The sequence below is a fragment of the Balearica regulorum genome, chromosome Z (genome assembly GCF_011004875.1).
Source record: "Balearica regulorum gibbericeps isolate bBalReg1 chromosome Z, bBalReg1.pri, whole genome shotgun sequence".
NCBI classification, from domain to species: Eukaryota; Metazoa; Chordata; class Aves; order Gruiformes; family Gruidae; genus Balearica; species Balearica regulorum.
This window is the reverse complement of record NC_046220.1, coordinates 14,806,473-14,812,472: the sequence shown is the minus strand read 5'-3', so window position 1 is coordinate 14,812,472 and position 6,000 is coordinate 14,806,473.

Genomic DNA, 6,000 nt, shown 5'->3' with positions numbered 1-6,000 from the left:
GAAGATTCATGGTACCCCTTGGGAAAGGATTGGAGGGGAACACTAAGCTCTTCAACTGAATTAATTTTTGGTCTGCATGTGGCTCCTCTTCAGTTGTTTGTGCCAACCATCATCTGTGTCTCCAAGTCAACGATGCTTTGATAAACTCCCGTATTTTGAGCAAGAACTCCTTCAGCTAAGGGCTACTCGCCTCATTCATGAATTACACAATATTCTCTTTCAAATCTGGGCCATGAATCCAAATATCCAAATATTTAAATATTGTACAAACTCTAGTTCAATGAAAGTAGGTGTAAGTATACAGCAACAGCATTCCTCTATCAACATCAAACAGTTTATTTTCAAAGTGTCCTATTTTTTTAATTTTTTATTTTTGTTATAAATTCTTTGTAAGGTGGGCATACCTAGATAAATCAAATACTGAAGAAGCTCTTTCAAAGTATGAATTTGCTTTGTGTCTTTGCTTAGAGTACTACAAAACACACTTGAGTGCCCAGCTGATAAAATCTAAGCAGCTTCTCTGCTGCTGGTGCCAAGGTTGAAACCACACACCAAGTCACTACCTAGCACACCCCCCTGCAAAAAAAGACACAATGTGGTCCAGCAGCTAGCTCTTGCCTCGCACACAGTGTGTGCCTGAAACATTCAAGGGAGGGTGAATTTCATCATAGGTCCTGGAATTGCAACAAGTTGGACACCAGTCCTTCCTTTTTTTGCAGCACCAAATAAAATGAGAAATGAAAATGAAAATCATAGGGTTCAGTTTTTAGAGCATCTATAATAACTTTTTAGTAGCTAGATTTGTACATAAATATATGCAATGTTGATACCCTTTTTTGTGAATAAGAACAACACTAATCAGTTCATGAAAGTAGTTAGTTAATTATTTATATGTCCTTGAGTTACAAATTTATTTATGGAAATTAACATCATCCTAAATATTAAGCAAAATATTTTCTGCTAAGAGAACAACATGTTTTTGTTTCTTCTGTCTTGCTGATTCTCTGGTAACTTCAACTTTAGTTTAATATCTACAACCATTGTACTACTTCAGTGATGCAACTACTGATTACGTGAAAACTTTCTCATGCAAAAGAAACCGAGTAAGTAAACTCACCTAAATTTTCTAATAAAGAATTGAAAAATTTGAAATAGCAGAATAGACCTATTCATAGATATTTATGGATAAAAGTTCAGTTTTCATCACATTAAATGTGAAACCATATTTCTCCTACATGACTAGTCTCCTATTAGATCAGTTCCATTTTATTCAGTTAATGCTGAGGATTTGTCTCTCTGTATAAAATGCAAGATTGTTTTTAGCTGCAGAGATTCAAATATTTTCATTTTCTGACAGAAACTGATTTAAAGTCACACTTTAAGTATCATTCTAATGTACTTTGAAACTTACAAAAGTTTGCAAGTGCTTACACCTGTTGCAGTTTCAGAAATTTGTGTCCAAAAAACCTGCATGATGTAGTGTGAGTAATGCCTGAACAGATGGATTTTCAGCTCCATAGCAATAGCTGGAAATCTGAGGCAGAGTAGGGCAGGGATATATTATTGTTTTCCCTTTATCAGCCTTAGTAACACCATCTGGCTTTCAATTACGGAACTGCAACAAAGCCTATTTTCTCTTTATCACCATCTGGTACCTCACAGTCAAACGACAGAGTCACACTACAAATTTAACTGAAGGTTTTAAGAATTTCATCCACACAACTTTTAAGGCGAACAGAAGCTGAAGGGCTGCAAACGAAGTACTAAAACAAGCAGTCTAAGACACTGGAACTTGATCAGCTCCACCCTCAGAGAGGAGAGACTGGGAACTGGCCTGGTTTTGGCATGGCTCAACCAACAACCTCCCAGTTGATTTCTGGGACCACACAGCGTTTGGATGGGGCCACCTTTGTTTGGAGACTGCGAAAGTTTGGTAATAGGAGTGTGGCCAGACCACCTTAGTTGCCACTGAGGCCACAGAATGGCCCTCAGGATTATTTAATTCACTAGCACAGGAGTTCTGCTGCTTGGGAGGAGTGATGCTAATGTGAGGAGAAGGCACCAGATTGTGACTTTGTTTACCAAATAACAAAAGCTTTTGACTTTCTGCTCTTTGCAGTTGCTGTACATGGGATTATTATGTAATGCACTGATGTTTTTTGGTATATTTCCATCTCTGTGTGAAGAATCTTGCTGATGGGAGAAAAAGTTCTGGATTAGAAAAACTGTTCTGAATGCATGACACTTTTGTTAAAATTAATAGCTCAAATAATACTCAGTGATATACTGCCAAAAATGGATGCTCAGTTGAATGTAAGTTAGTTTCAGGTATCACTGAAAAGAAATTGTGTTTATTCATTACAGGATTTGTAAATGCTTGCTGTAAGTTCTTGTTTCTACCATACGATAAACTTAGACTCAGGTATTTATCAGCTGCCATCATACCTGAGACTTTCACGTAGTCACAAGGCACATTCTGTTAGTTTATGTTCACAACATACTTTCTTGCATGTAGCTCATATTCTTCATATTGCATATGTGTACTGTAATTAAAAGTACCGATAGTTTAACTAACAACTATATCAAGGTTTAAAAAGAAGCTGACAGAAAATGTTGAATAAAGGTTGGAAGTAATGGTACATACTACTGGCCTTAAGCTACCCACCTAAATTGCCCTCTCTCCAACAAATGACAAATGATGTCACAGATTTTTTTATTCCTTGTCTGTCAATAAAACTATTGCTCTTCCTGTTTTACATGTATGATAAGTACTAGAACTTTGGTAAAATTAGCCCTGTTTTATGATTTAGAGCAACTTTTGAACAGCAGCGATAACTATATCCTGTTCCTTAGAAGAGTATGAATGTACCTGGACTTTGAAATCAGTGAGAATTTTGAAAAGGCAGGTTGGGTTCACCTGTGAGATACTCCTATTTTACACTGGTAAATTTTACTTTCTTAATGCTACTGACATTGTACTTTTCATAGAAACTGAAGTAAAGCAACAGTGAAGAAGATACACATTTTACGAAAATAAGCTAGTTGTCTTTCAGCTAGATTTCATATGATTGTGATTTAAGAATAGTTCAGTGCTTTTCTCAAAGTCTTTCTACCTCCAACATTTGTGTAATCCTCAAATAAAATGCAAGTACATAATGCCCCTGTATGTCTGGTTTGAGTTTGCGTTGCAAAGTCCTGGTAGTCGGGGGGGGGGGGGGGGGGGGGGGGGGGGTACAGCAGTGGTTTCTGAGAAGCTGAGAAGAGCTTCCCCTACATCCAACAGAGCCAATGCCAGCCGGCTACAAGACAGACCCGCCGCTGGCCTCTGGGATAAAACCACACCCTACCAGCAGTTTTTGCAGCCAAAGAGAAGAGCGAAAAGATGTGAGAAACTCTGCAGACACCAAGGTCAGTGCAGAAGGAGGGGGAGGAGGTGCTCCAGGCGCGGAGCAGAGATTCCCCTGCAGCCCCTGGAGAAGACCATGGTGAGGCAGGCTGTCCCCCTGCAGCCCATGGAGGAAGGATGAGGGGGTGCCCATGGAGGCAGGACTTGTGACCCCGTGGGGGACCCACGCTGGAGCAGTCTGTTCCTGAAGGTCTGCACCCCGTGGGAGGGACCCACGCTGGAGCAGTTGGTGAAGAACTGCAGCCCGTGGGAAGGGCTCCCGTTGGAGCAGTTGGTGGAGGACTGTCTCCCGTGGGAGGGCCCCCAGGCTGGAGCAGGGGCAGAGTGTGAGGAGTCCTCCCCCTGAGGAGGAAGGAGCGGCAGAGACAGCGTGTGAGGAACTGACCACAACCCCCTATTGGTATTTAAGAGCAACTGCTTCTCCTCCAGAATTATTTGGTGTCCTTTGAAAAATTAAAATAAATTTTCTGATTTGCAGTTTCCAAATACATGATTTGTGCTTGCTGAATAGTTTTAAATAAAAAATGGGTACAGGTCATAGGTGATTAGAAGCATAATATGGTAAAACATTCACCTATGTGATGAAAGAAGCAGAACAGAGTATCTATTTGACCTGAACTTATTAAATAGTGATATATACATATATATTTTATGAAACTTCCTTCCCCACTAAGTGATAGTTGGGGTGTTGTCTACCACACTGAAAAATGGTATGGCTAGGAAGAACTCAGGGATTCCCACTGGGGAATTACTGCAGCATGCACAAAAACTATGCAGAACTACAGAACAGTATTATTTCGGTAAACATTATGATTTGAAATCACAGATACGTGCCTGTGTTGCTTCTCATACAGCACGTCTCATGCCACTAAATTCTAAATTCTGTCTGTCGTCACAAACATGCAGGTCTCGTTCACACAGCAACTGTATCTCCTGCACAGGTCCTTTTCTTGTTCAGCAAACTACAAATGTCACCTCTGGCACAGGCAGCAACAGTCCCACGTCCACCAGCTCCGCTAGGCAATGCACAACCAGGACGGCTGCACACCACCATTCTGCCTGCCCTTGGATATAAGGGATGTAACCACTGTTCACAGCTTTCACTCTACATGCAGAAAAACTGCAAGTATGAGCTTTAAATGAATGAAGCAGGTTCTCATTTAAATCCACTGACCAACTTTTAACTCAACAGAACATTTGTTAATTCCCTTCAAACCATTTTTCAAACAGTCAAATGGTGGGAGTGCATATGTAAAAGCAGCTGGAATAAGAAGTTATTAGATGCTGATTAAAAATGGTGGCAATGTAAAAAGTATGATATGGAAAAACAATCTTTAATTTTCAATTTATTTTTCGAGTTGTCTTGCAAGGTTAGGAATAATTTCATATGATTAATCTTGTTTTTTCAAAACATTAGTGTTTTGAAAAAATAAATTGTAAATAATTATATGAGCATTTTTAAAAAATATATTTTCAAAATGTGTAAAATTTGAAGTTTTGAGTTCTTTTAGTGTTAAAAGTACTTTAGGGAAAGTTTAAACCATATGCTAATGTGTGTATGTGGGTGTAAACAATTTTTTTTCTTATTTTTGTTTGTAGATAGATGCCAATGATAAGGTCCAAATTATGGTTCAGCCTATGATTTCATTGTACCTAGATGCCAAATAACATGGAACTTGACTCTTCAGAGAATCATAAGGCTAAGCTTTTTTATAAATCTGAAAATACTTATGGTAGATAGCCAAAACAATAGGAATAGCCCTTTAAAAAGTTTCAATTCTTGCTACAGAAACCTCAGAGTGCTAGAAGGGTGACCGGAGAAGAAGTTTACAAGACAAATAAATATAGCAGAAGTATTTTTGATACCTTTAATATTTCTTGCTAAAAGTGATCAGCAATTGGAAGATTACTTAATTTCATTTGTTTTGAAGAGGCACTGTAATCTTTACTTATGGTACAGTTGAAGGTAAATGCATATTCATTCTGGTTTCTGTAGGAACTACATTTTCACAGTTAATTGCAAAGAAAGTATACTTGTGATCTTCTTTGTCCTTCCTTTTCCAAAACTTACAGCAAAAAGGAAGTACAACATCCTTTCAAAGGCCCTTTTAACTTAAAGAGCTAATGGGCACTTTTAAAAATGCTTTTAGATTGCGTGATGCACATAATTCCCCAGAGCAAAAAAAGTCTCATCATCTTCGATTTTTATATGGAGACCTGCCTGAATGGCCAGCAGTACAGAAACATTTGGCTGCTTGCTGTGCATTGCTGTTCCAGCTCTTCTGAAAGCCAAATACCCACAACTGAAAGGAAATGGCAAGCTTTTCAGGCTGCAGTAAGATTTGGTATCCTACTGCAGAAACTTCCTTTGTGATTCACAAAATATGTACAATGCATTGAACTGGTCATCACAACCGACATTTGACTGATGAGATGCAGGAGAGTTTCTTAAGGTTTTCTATTGCTTCGTCTTTTGATGAAGTTCCCTTTGGTGACCTGCTCTCCTTGAGTTATCCGTCTGTAAATTAATGCAAAGTTTGAGACATTTATTTTGTAAATTTAACTTACAGCACCTCCTTACTTCAAAAACAACT